At 34.1% G+C, this 13,935-nt stretch overlaps 1 long non-coding RNA gene across 1 annotated transcript in view; it reads right to left on the reverse strand.

Moving 5' to 3' along the window:
- Nucleotides 1–13,405: 13,405 nt before the first annotated feature.
- Nucleotides 13,406–13,935, reverse strand: part of LOC111721656 — a 68,001-nt gene continuing 67,471 nt past the window's right edge. The window contains exon 6 of the long non-coding RNA XR_004230460.1: nucleotides 13,406–13,448. This is a non-coding gene — a long non-coding RNA (uncharacterized LOC111721656). The remainder of the gene's footprint in view (nucleotides 13,449–13,935) is intronic.

Raw genomic sequence — 13,935 nt, forward strand, 5'->3', positions numbered from 1 at the left:
CCGTCTATCCATCTCTCTACCTATCTTTCTATTTATCTCTCTCTGTGTATCCATCTTTCTATTTATCTGTCTATCTACCTATGTATCTATCTCTGTCTATTTGACTATCCATCTATCTTCTTATCTGTCTGTCTTTCCGTCTATCCATCTAACTATCTTTCTATTTATCTGTATGTCTCTATCTGGCTCTCTACCCATATGTCTGTCTATCTATCTATCTCTATTTATCTGTCGATCTATTTGTATGTCTGTCTATCTGCCTGTTTATGCTTCTGTCTATCTATATTTGTATTTATATGCCTGTCTATTCAACTATATCTTTCTGTTTATCATTCTATCTTTCTATTTATCTGTTCATCTGTCTATCCTTATATATTTCTACTTATCTATCATTCTATCTTTCTATTTATCTGCCTAATTATCTATTTGTCTATCTATACATCTATATTTATATATATATGTTGCCTATATATCTTTCTGTATTTCTGTCTGTCTGTCTATCCATCTATTTATCCATATTTCTATTTATCTTTCTATCTATCCATCTATCTTTTTATTTATCTGAATGTCTTTCTCTCTAGCCATCTCTCTTTCTATTTATGTATGTATGTATGTATCTTTCTTTTTTTCTGTCTGTCTGTCTGTCTATTCACCTATCTACCTACCTTCCCATTTATCTGTCTATTTATCATCTCTCTGTCTATTTGTTTTTCTGGCTTTCTATTACTCCATCTCTCTATCTTTCTACTATCTATCTCTTTGTCTGGTTGGCTGCCTGGCTGGTTGACTGACTGACTGGCTGTGTGTCTGTCCATTTATCTATCTTTCTGCCTGCTTACCTGTCTGTATATCCAGTTCTCTATCTTTCTATTTATCTGTCTATATATCTGTCTGTCTATACACCTATCTACCAATCTATCCATTTATCGATCTGTTTGTCTATCCATCTATGTTTCTATTTATCTGTCTATCTATCCATCTATCTATATTTCTATTTATCTTTCTAATCATCTGTCTGTCTGTCTTGTTGGTTGCCTAGCTGGCTAAGTGACTGGCTGTGTGTCCATCTATCTATTTATCTTTGTATCTTTCTGCCTCTTTGTCTGTCTATCCATCTTTCTCTCTATTTATCTGTCTATACATCTATCTTTCACTTTATCTATCTGCCTGTCTATCCATCTGTTTCTATTTATCTTTTGATATATATGACCATCTATCTTTCTATTTATCTGTACGTCTATCCATCTCTCTAGCAACCTTTCTATTCATCTGTCTATCTGTCTGTCTCTCTATGTATCCATCCACTGGTCTATCTATCTGTCCATTTATCTCTCTACTTTTCTATTTGACTGTCTATCTGTCTATCCTTCTATCTATATAACATTCTATTTATCTTTCTATGTATGTCTTTCTATCTGGCTGTCTATCCACCTATCTATCTATCTATTTATCTGTTGATCTATCTCTATGTCTATCTGTCTGTCTATGCTTCTATCTATATTTCTATTTATCTGTTTTATCTGTCTGTTCAACTATCTGTTTATCTATCATTCTATTGATCTTTCTATTTATGTCTATTTTTCTTTCTACTTATCTATCTTTGTATATCTAACTCTCCATCTATCTATCTTTCTACTAATCTAATTATCTATCTGTCTGGCTATCTATCTATACATCTGTATTTCTACATCTGTGCTATCTATCTAACTTTCTGTATGTATGTCTGACTCTCTGTCTGTCTATCCATCTATCTATCTTTCTTTCTAATTATCTTCCTGTCTGTCTAGCTGGCTGGCAGACTGACTGGCTGGGTGTCTATCCATCTATCTATCCATATTTCTATTTATCTGTCTATATATCTATCTGTCTAAACACCTATCTATCCATTTATCTATCTATCTTTCTGTCTGTATATCCATCTATCTGTGTACCAATCTATGTATGTTTCAATTTATCTGTCTATCCATCTATCTATCTATGTGTCTATCTAGCCATCTTTCTGTTTATCTGTCTTTCTTTTTCTCCCTGTCTATCCATTTATCTTTCTATTTATCTATCTATTCATCTATCATTCTATTTATCTGCTGTCTATCTTTCTAATCATCTGTCTGTCTGTCTGTCTTTCTGGCTCATCGGCTGCCTGATTGACCAGCTGTGTGTCTACTTTTCTATTTATCTATGTACGTTTCTGCCTGTTTGTCTGATTATCTGTCTATCCATCTTTTTGTCTTTCTATATCTGTCTATATACCTAGCTACCTCTCTTTCCATTTATCTCTATATCTTCCTGTCTGTCCATCTGCCTAAGTTTCTATTTATCTTTTGATCTATATTTATATCCATTTACCTATCTTTCTATTTCTCTTTCCATCTGTCTATCCATCTCTCTAGACATCTTTCCATGTATCTGTCTCTCTGTGTATCCATCTGTCTTTCTATTTATCTAGCTATTCATCTATCTTTCTATGTATCTGTCTATTTGACTGTCTATTTGTCTATCCATCTATCTATCTTTCTATCTGTATGTCTCTATCTGGCTGTCTATACATCTGTCTATCTGTATATTTGTCTATCTATCCATATATCTCTCTATTTATCTCTCTGTCTTTCTATTTGTCTTACTTATCTATTTTCCTATTTATCTATCTGTCTGTATGTCTGTCTATCCATCTATCTATCCATCTGTCAGTCTACCTATCCATCTATCTATCTTTCTATTTATCTCCTCTCTATCTATCTACTTATCTATCTGTCAGCATCCCTGTCTATCTGTCTGCCTGTCTGCCTATATATCTATCTGGCTAATTATCCATCTATCTATTTATATTTCTATTTACTGTCTATCTGCTTAACCATCTATCTGTCAGTCTATCCATCTATCTGTCTTTCTATTTATCTCCTGTCTGTCTATCTGCCTGATTGTCTGTCTGCTTGCCTATCTATCTTTCTATTTATCTGTCTATTTGTCTGGCTGGATACATCCAACTACTATCTATTTATCTATGTTCCTATTTATCTGTCTATCTTTCTATTTGTCTGTCTGAATATCCATCTATGTATTTCTTTACTGATCGATTTGTCTTTCTGTCTGTCTATGCAGAATTGTCTATGTCTATCTATGTTTGTTTATCTATCATCTATCTATCTGTCTGCATGCTGTCTATCCATCTATCTGTCTATATATCCATCTATCTAACTTTCTATTTATCTCCTGTCTGTCTATCATCTATCTTCCTATTTATCTGTATGTTTTTTTCTTTTTGCCTACCTGCCTGTCTGTGTATCCATTCATCTATCTTTCTTTATATCTGTCTGTCTATCCATCCATGAACTATCTTTCTATTTATCTATGTCTGTTTTTTCTATTTATCTGTTTGAATATCCATTTAAATATTTTTCTATTTATCTGTCTATGTATCTGTCTGTCAATCAATCTATCTTTGCACCTATCTACCTATCTAGATCTTTCTATTTCTCTGTCTATCTATCTATCTCACTATCTATCTATCTATGTGTCTGTCTACCTGCCTATCTGTAACTGGCTGTATATCCATCTATCTCCCTATATTTCTATGTATCTGCCTATCTATTTGTCTATCTGCCTATACATTAATCAATCTGATTTTCTGTTTGTCTACTGTCTGACTATCTGGCTGGCTGTCTATCAGGCTTTCTAGCCATCTATGTACTTAATCTTTCTATTTATCTATCTGTCTGGTTGACTGACTCTGGCTTGCTTTCTATCCATTCATCCATCTATCTATCTATCTATCTGTCTGTCTGTCTATCCATTCATCTATCTTTCTTTTTATCTGTCTCTCTGTCTATCCATCTATTTATTTATCTTTCTTTGTTTTTGTTTGTTTGTTTGTTTCTACATATCTGACTGTCTATCTTTGTCTATCTGCTATCTATATTTGTATTTATCTGTCTACCTGTCTTCTGTGTGTGTGTGTGTGTGTGTATGTGTTTGTCTAACTGGTTCGCTGGCTATCTCTCCATCTCTCCTGTCTGTCTGTCTATCTTTGTGTATTTCTTTACTTATCTATTTGTCTCTCTGTCTATGAACCTATCTATCTTTCTATTTATCTGTTTGACTATTTATCTATCTGTCTCACTGTCTGTATCTCTGTCTGTCTTCTTGCCTGTCTCATTGTCTGTCTCTCTCTACCCATACATCTACTCTTTATAGTTATCTGTCTATATTGCTATTTGTCTGTGTATCTGTGACTCTCCATCTGTCTGTATCTTGCTGTCTATCCACCTATCTACCTTTCTATCTATCTGTCTATTTTTGCCTTTCTTTCTTTCTTTCTTTCTTTCTTTTCTTTCTTTCTTTCTTTCTTTCTTTCTTTCTTTCTTTCTTTTTCTTCTTTCTTTCTTTCTATTTATCTGTCTATCTGGCTCTTCATTCCATCTATTTGTCTATCCATCTGTCAGTCCATCTATACATCTATCAATCTTTCCATTTATCTCCGGTCAGTCTGTTTGTCTGCCTGTCTATCTGTCTGTTTATCCATTCATCCATTTATCTTTCCCTTTATGTGCCTATCTGTCTGTTGGTCTACCTATCATCTACCTTCCTATTTATCTGTTTGTTTTTCTGTCTTTCTGCCTGCCTGTCTGTGTATCCATTTATCTATCTTTTTATCTGTTTGTCTACCTAGCTCTCTATCCATCCATCTACTACCTTTATATTTATCTTTCTATGTGTCTTTCTGTCTACCATCTATCTTTCTATTTATTTGTCGATCTGTCTGTCGGAATATCCATTTAAATATTTTTTCAACTTATCTGTCTGTCTATCTGTCTATGCACCTATCAATCTACCTTTCTATTTATCTGGTTAGCTATCTGTCTGTCTATCTATCTATCCATCTGGCTATCCATCTATCTTTCTATTGATCTCTCTGTCTGTCTCTCCCTCCCTCCCTCCTTCTATTTATCTGGCTATCCATCTGTCTGTCTCTGCTTCAATTTATCTATTTGGCTGACTGACATACTATCTATCTATCTTCTATCTGTCTATCTATCTTTCTATTTATGTATCTGTCTGCCTATCTGGCTGTCTATCCATCTATCTATGTATCTTTCAATTTATCTGTATATGTATCTATGTATCTGTATATGTCTATCTATATCTTTCGAACTATCTCTCACTCTCTATGTGTATCTATCTGTCCATCTGGTTGCTACTTAGCTACCTTTCTATTATATGTCTGTTTATCTACATATCTATCTATGCATGTATCTATCTCTCTGTTAGTCTGTCTATCCAGTCATCTATCTGTCTTTCCTCTGCTTCCATCCATCTATTGTCATATCCATCTATCTCCCTTTCTACTTTCAGTCTATTTGTCTCTGTCTGTATCTGTTTTTATCTGTCTATCTTTCTGTTTATCTGTTGAACTATGTTTCTATTTATCTGCCTGTCTAAGTATCTGTCTATCCACCTATTTATATTTGCATTTATCTATCTATCCGTCTGTCTGTCTCACTGACCTCACTGGCATTCTATCCATCTATCTATGTATCATTCTATTTATCTGTCTTTCTATCTACCTATATCCATCTATCTACATATCTTTCAAAGTATCTGTCCATCTGTCTCTCTGTCTATCCATCCATTTATCTTTCTGACTCTCTGACTGGCAGTTTGGCCATATATCCATCCTGTATCTTTCTTTCTATTTATCTATCTATCTGTCTGTCTATATATCTATCTATTTATATTTCTATTTACCGTCTATCTGTCTATCCATCTGTATCAGTCTATCCATCTATCTATCTTTCTCTTTATCTCCTCTCTGTAGGTCTATCTGTCTATCTCTCTATCTGATTGTCTGCTTGCCTTTCTGTCTATCCATTCATCTGTCTATTTATCTGTCTATTTAGCTGGCTGTCTATCCATCCACCTACTATTTATTTATCTATCAGTCTATCTATCTTTCTATGTATCTGTCTGAATATCCATCTATGTATTTCTCTGCTTGTCTGTCTGTCTATGCACCTATCTATCTTTCTATTTATTTGTTTATATATCTGTCTTTATATATCTGTGTTTTGTCTTTCTATTTCTGAGTCTCTGTCTGTCTGTATCTGACTGTCTATCCATCTATCTACGTATCTTTATCTATCTATCCATTTTTCTATTTGAGTTTCTATTTATCTACCTCTGTCCATCTGGCTGTCTATCCATCTATGTGCTTATTTTTCTATTTATCTGTTTATCCATTTGTCTGTCTATCTATACATCTATCAATCTTTCTATTTATCTCTGGTGTGTCTGTCATCTATCTATCTATCCATCAATCTGTGCATTTGAATATCCATCTATCCATCTGTCAATATATCAATCTAACATTATATTTGTCTCCTATCTGTCTGTCTGTCTGCATATCCACTCATCTAGATATCTTCCTCTTTATCAGTCTTTATCTGTCTACTTAGCTATTTATCCATCCATCTACTATCTTTCTATTTATCAGTCCATGTATCTATTTATCTATCATATATCTTTCTATTTATCTATCTGTCTGTATTTCTATTTCTCTATCTTTCTATGTATCCACCCATCCATCCAACCATGCATCTATGCATGCATCCATCCATCCATCTCTCTCTCTATCTATCCTTCTATTTATCTGGCTATCTATCTCTCTATATTTTAACTTATCTATTTGTCTGTCTGTCTATCCATCCATCAATCTTTCTATTTTCTTTCTTTCCTTCTGCACATCTGGCTGCCTATCTGGCTATCTATGTATCTTTTGCTTTATTTGTGTATCTTTCATTTTATCTGCACATCTATCTGTACATCTGTCTGTCTATCCATCTATATCTTTTGACCTCTTCTCTCTCTGAGTGTGTGTGTTTGTGAGTGTATCTGTCTATACATGTACCTAGCTATCTTGCTATTTATCTGTCTGTTTATCTATGTATCTATCTCTGCATTTATCTGTCAGTCTGTCTATCCATTCATCTATCTTTCTATTTATCTATCTGTCTGTCTGGCTAGCTGGCTATCTATCCACCCATCTACTATCTGTCCATTTATCTGTCTATCCATCTGTCTGAATATCCACATATCTCCCTTTCTACTTTCAGTCTATCTATTTGTGTCTCTGTATCTGGATGTCTATCCATCTCTCTATCTTTCTATTTCTCTGTCATTTTTATCTTTCTGTCTGTCTGTCTTTTTACTTCTCTTTCTATTTTTCTACTTATCTGTCTGTCTGACTTTGTATCTATTCTTCTGTCTCTTTCTCTTTATCTCTCTGTCTGGTCTGTCTGTCTACCTAGGTGTCTATCATCTACCTTTCTATTTATCTGTCTCTATGTCTGTCTGTTTTTCTGACTTTCTCCCTGTCTGCCTGTCTTTCTGTATATCCATTCATCTATCTGTCTTTCTTTTTATCTGTCTGTCTATCCATCCATCTACTATCTTTCTATTTATCTGTCCATCTCTCTGTCTACCTTCTATATTTCTATTTATCTATCTTTCTATTTATTTGTCAATTTTATGTCTGAATATCCATTTAAATATTTTTCTACTTATCTATTTGTCTATCTTTCTGTCTATGCACCTAGCATATTTCTCTTTATATTTGTGTGTTTATCTAACTTTCTATTTATCTATCTATCTATGTACTTATTTTTCTATTTAATTCTCTATCCATGTGTCTCTCTGTCTATCTATCCATCTATCAATATTTGTATCTGTCTGTCTATCTATCTATCTGTCTGTCTGCCTGTCTCTGTCTGTCTGCTTGTTTGCCTGTGTATCCATTCATCTATCTATCTTTCTCTTTATCTGTCTGTCTCTCTGCCTACCTAGCAGTCTGTCTATCATCTACCTTTCTATTTGTCTGTCTGTTTTTCTGTCTTTCTGCCTGTATTCCTGCCTGCTTGTCTGTCTCTGTATCCATTTACTTTCTTTTTATCTGTATGTGTGTCTATCCACCTAGCTGTCCATCCATCTACTATCTCTTTATCTTTCTTTCTACCATCTATTTTTCGATACTACTTTCTTTCTATTTATCTGTTGATCTGTCTGTCTGAATATCCATTTAAATATTTATTTTACTTATCTATGTATTCATCTGTCTATGCACCTATCAATCTATCTTTTTATTTATCTATTTATCTGTCTCTCGGTCTGGCTGCCTGTGTATTTATTCATCTATCTATCTTTCTTTTGATCTCTCTGTCTGTCTGTCTACCTAGCTGTCTATCCATCCATCTACTATCTTTCTATTTATCTGTCTCTCTATCTCTCTGTCTACAATCTATCTTTCCATTTCTCTATCTTTCCATTTATTTGTTGATTTGTATGTGTGAATATCCATTTAAATATTTTTCTACTTATTTATCTATCTGTCTATACACTTATCGATCTGTATTTCTATTTGTTTGCCTATGTCTTTCTAACTTTCTTTTTATCTGTCTGTCCATCTGGCTGTCCATCTATATACTGATTTTTCTATTTAGTTGTCTATCCATCTTTCCATTTATCTCTGATCTATCTATCTATCTGTCTGCCTATCTTTCTGTCTATCCATCTTCCGTGCATTTGTCTATGCTTCTGTCTGTCAATATATCAATCTATCTAACTTTATATTTATCTCCTGTCTGTCTATCAGTCTATCAACCTATCAGTCTGTCTGTCTATATATCTATATTTCTATTTATTTCCTGTCTATCTATCTGTCTTTCTGTCTGTTTCTCTGTCTGTCTTCTTGCCTATCTCATTGTCTGTCTCTATCCATACATCTACTCTTTTTGTAATTATGCCTGTCTATTTATCTATCTGTCTGTCTGTCTACCTGTAAGTCACTGTCTATATCTGTCTTTCTATACATCTATCTACCTACTTTCTATTTTTCTATCTATTTAACTTTCTATATATCTGTCTACTAATCTACCTGTCTACCTGGCTGTCTATCCAATTATGTACTTATTTTTCTATTTATTTGTCTCACCATTTGTCTGTCTATCTATCCATCTATCACTCTTTCTATTTATCTCCGGTCTGTCTGTTTATCTATTTATCTATCTTTCAATATATCTGTCTGCCTGTCTCTGTCTGACTGTCTATCTATCTGGTGTCTATCCATATAACTATTTTGTCTGTGTATCTGTTTTCGCATCTATTATGTCTGTCAATATATCAATCTATCTAACTTTCTATTTATCTCTTGTCTGTCTGTCTATCTATCTGTCTGTCTACCTAGCGGTCTATCATCTACCTTTCTATTTATCTATTTGTCTGTCTGCTTTTCTGTCTTTCTGCCGTCTGTCTGTGAATCCATTCATCTATCTTTCTTTTTATCTGTCTGTCTGGCTATCTACCTAGCTGTCTATCTATCCATCTACTATCTTTCTATTTATCTGTCTGTCTGTCTACCAACTATCTTTCTGTTTATCTACCATCTCTATCTTTCTGTTTATCTATCAATCTGTCTGAATATCAATTTAAATATTTTTCTATCTATTTGACTGTCTATGTGTAAGCACCTATGAATCTATCTTTTTATTTATCTGTATATCTATCTCCCTCTCTGTGTGTCTGTCTATCTGTCTATATTTGGCTTTCTATTCATCTATCTACCTATATTTTTATTTGTCTGCCTATCTGTCTATCTGTCTATCCATTTATTTACCTGATTTGCTTTTGTCTGACTATCTGGCTCTCTATCCATCTATGTAATTATCTTTCTTTTTATCTATATGTTGGTCTGTCTATCTACCCATCTATCTATATTTTCCAATTTATATGTCTGGCTGGCTGGTAGACTTACTAGCTGTCTGTCAATCCATCTATCTATTTCTCTGTCTTTCTGTGTATCTGCCTATCCATCCATCCATGCATCCTTGTATCCATCCATCTATCTATGTCTCTATCTCTCTATTTATCTCTCCATCTGTCGTTCTATTTACTGGTTATCTATCTCTCTCTTTTTAATTTTTTTCTATTTGTCTTTTGGTGTCCTCCTCTATCAATCTTTCTTTCTTTCTTTCTTTCTTTCTTTCTTTCTTTTTTTCTTTCTTTTTTTTTCTTTTTCTTTTTTTTATTCTTTCTTTCTATTTGTCTGCTTCATTATCTGGTTTCCTATCATCTATCTATGTATGTGTGTTTCTATTTATCTTATATCTTTTGTCTTATCCATCTGTTTAACTTTCTTCTCTGTGCTTTGTCTGTTTCCCTAAATATCTGGCTTTCTAAATCTTCTACTGTCTATTTATCCTATTATTCTTCTAAATAACAATTTTATTTTTCACTTATTTTCTATTTTCTTCCTCTCCCTTGCCTTGAATCTTCTTTCTACTTTTCTCTCTTTCTATTCCAGTCTTCTGTCTTGTATCTGGCTATCTACCTTCTGTCTATATCTACTTATCTGGCTTTCTTCTTTTCTACTTGTCTTCTTTTTCTTGTACTTTATCTTTTCCTCCCTCTTTTTTCATTTTTACTGTCTTTATTTGCCTATTTTCTTTACTCTTTCATCTTCCTGTGATTTCTTCTTCTCCATTTTCTTTCACATCTGTTTTCTATTGGTCTTCTGTTTGTTGCCTTCCTGTCTATCCATCTATCCATTTGTCTATATATTTCCACCATCTATTTTCTTTATTTCGTTTGTCTGTTTCTCTTCTTTTTCCGCCATTGTCTTTCATTATATCCATCTACTCTTTTCTTTTCCTTCTTTTCTTGTATTTATCTGTTACCTTCTTCTTCTACTGGGTTCTTGCCACCCATTTTTCTACTATCTTCTGGCTCTCTTTCTGGTTCCTTTATCTGTAACTTTCTATTTATCTCTTTTATCTGTTTTTGCCTGCCTGTCTATCCATATTGTCTTATTTTTTCCTTTTTTGTCTATCCTTTGTACTGTCTTTCTAATCTCCAATCTTTCCTTTTAATTTCTTTGTCTGTTATTACCCATCATTTTCCACATCTTTGTAGTATAATTTCCTTTCTATTTATCTCCTTTCTTCTCTCTTTGTCTTTATCCTTCATCTGTTTCTTTCTATCTACCTCTTTCTCATCTACCTTCTTTTATCTGCTTCTGTGTCTTTTTTTTTCTTCTTTTTCCTCTTTCCTTTCTCTGTGTATTTTACATTTCTATTTTCTTTTTTTATCTTTTTCTGGCTGTCTTCTGCTGTATCTTTCATTTATCTTCCATCTTCTACTTTCTTTTTATGTCTATCTTTTTCTATCTTTCTTTATCTTCTTTTTCTATCTTCCTTTTTTTATCTGTCCTTTTTCTGTGTCTGTGTAAATCACATTTAAATATTTTCCTACTTATCTTTTTCTGTTTTACCTATCAATATACTTTCTTTTATCTGTTTATCCTCTCTATTCCCTTTCTCCTTTATTATCCTGCTTCCATTTTTTCTTTACCTTTTGACTATCTGATCAAATATAAGATCAACTTTCTATTTATCTTTCTGTCTCTTGTTTATATTTTTGTCTGTCTTTCCTTTATCCATTTATCACTTTTCCTTTGTCCAGCACTTTTCTACCTTTCTATTTATCTGTCTGTTTTTTATCTTTCTTCTTGTCTGCCTGCTTACCTGTCTGTCTGTGTATCTATTCATCTATCAATCTTTCTTTTCATCTGCCTGTCTGGCTGTCTATTTAGCTGTCTATCGATCCTTTTTCTATCTTTCTCTTTATCTATCTATCTACCTATCTATCATCTACCTTTCTATTTATCTGTCTGTTTTTCTTTCTGCTTGCCTGTCTGTCTGTGTATCCATTCATCTATCTATCTTTCTTTTTATCTGTGTGGTGGCTGGCTGTCTACCTAGCTGTCTATGCATCCATCTGCCACCTTTCTATTTATCTGTCCATCTATCTGTCTTTCTATTTCTCTTTCTCTCTATCATTTTATTTATCTTTGGTCTGTCTGTCTAAATATTTTTTCTACTTATCTATTTGACTATCTAAGTCTAGGCACCTATGAATCTATCTTTCTACTTATCTGTTTGTCTATCTATCTATGTGTCTACCTATTTATGTGTCTGTCCATCTGTCTGCATTTGGCTGTTTATCCATTTATCCACCGATATTTCTATTTATTTGCCTATCTATTTGTCTAACTGTATATCTGATTATCTATCTATCTATCCGTTTATCTATCTGATTTTCTATTGGGCTATCTGTCTAACTTTTGGCTGTCTATCCATCTATGTACTTATCTTTCTATCTGTTGGTCTGTCTGTCTATCCATCTATCTGTATTTTTCTATTTATCTATATGTCTGTCTGTCTGGTTGACTTACTGGTCGGCTGTCAACCCATCTGTCTAACTATCTTTCTATTTATCTGTCAGTCTATATATCCATCCATCTGTCTATCTTTCTACTTATGTGTCTTTCTGTGTATCCACCCATCAATCCTTCTATCCATCTATCTCTCTAACTATCCTTCTATTTATCTGGCTCTCCATCTGTCTATCCATCTATCTGTGTATGTTCCAAATGATCTATTTGGCTGTCAGGTTGTCTGTCCATCCATCTAGCAATCTTTCTGTTATCTGTCTATCATTCTTTTTTCTTTCTATCATCCTTCCTTCCTTTCTTTCTTTTTCTTTCCTCTTTCTTTCTTTTTTTCTTTCTTTCTCTTCTGTCTGTCTGTCAATATGGTTGTCTATCCATCCATGTACTTCCTTTTCTATTTATTTGTCTATCCATTTGTCTATCTAACTATCCAACTACCAATCTTTCTATTTATCTCTGGTCTGTCTGTTTATCTATCTATCTATCTCTGTCTGTCTGCTATGTCTGCCTAGCTATCTGGCTGCCTATCTATCTATCCATCTATTTATCTTTCTATTTCTCTGTGTATATCTTTCTGTCTATATATCTGGCTTTCTATACATCTATCTAGCTATATTTCTATTTATCTGTCTCTGTCTATGTATCTACCTACTTTATTATATATGTATGTATGTATCTCTCTCTCACTGTTGTTCTGCCTATCCATTCATCTATCTTTATTTTTATCTGTCTGTCTGTCTGTCTGGCTAGCTGGCTATCCATCAATCTACTATCTCTTGGCTGCTGAAGAAGGTGTATGTGTGACTGTTGTTTACATACCCTCCTTCTAGGACTTCTGGAAATCTTTTACAACGCCATGTTGATTTATGTTGTTTGTTATATCACTATGTACAATTCATGTTTGTTACACCACATTGAGCCACACTGGCTGTGGGGAGACTCATCACTACTAGCCTGTGCATTATTGCTATGTGCTTGTGTAATACCTCCCATGCTGATGGGTTTGTACATACCTGTTTCTAATAAGACCCTTCAGCCCAGAAATCCGCTAGCAATCCCCACTTTGGTGCTTTTCATCTCCCTTCCTGAGATGTCAGGGAGGGCGTGATCATCTCCTTTTTAGTGCTTTCACCTCCTTTCCTGAGAAGTTAGGGATGGTGTGACCACCTGTGTTCTAAAACAAAAGAAAGCGGGAGATGTAAAGGGCTGAAACTGAGGTGGGACAACTGAGCACTTAAGGCTAATTACTAATTGGACAATATTAGCATATGCTTGGAAAATGGCCCTTCCCACTATTCTGTGCTGGTTCAATCTTTTGGTGTATACAGAGAATTGTGGGAAGGATTAGGGGATGGAGTAAGACAAGCCAGAGGGACTTTGGCGGTAGAGGAGGAGAAGGAGGGTCGTGGAGATCCTGTGTCCATTCCCTTCACTTCTACCCCTAAAGACCAAGAATAAAGACCAAGGAGTTTTGCTTATCCTGACTCCAGCTGATTCTGAGGCATCAAGGGTGCTAACTCGGTCTTCACAAATATATCAATCTATCTAACTTTCTATTTATCTTCTGTCTGTCTGTCTGTCTATATATCCATCTATCTATGTGTCTGTCTGCCTGTATGTCTCTATCTGTCTGCTTGTCTACCTGTGTATCTATTCATCTA

This window comes from Sarcophilus harrisii, chromosome X (assembly GCF_902635505.1).
Source record: "Sarcophilus harrisii chromosome X, mSarHar1.11, whole genome shotgun sequence".
In the NCBI taxonomy this organism is placed as follows: domain Eukaryota; kingdom Metazoa; phylum Chordata; class Mammalia; order Dasyuromorphia; family Dasyuridae; genus Sarcophilus; species Sarcophilus harrisii.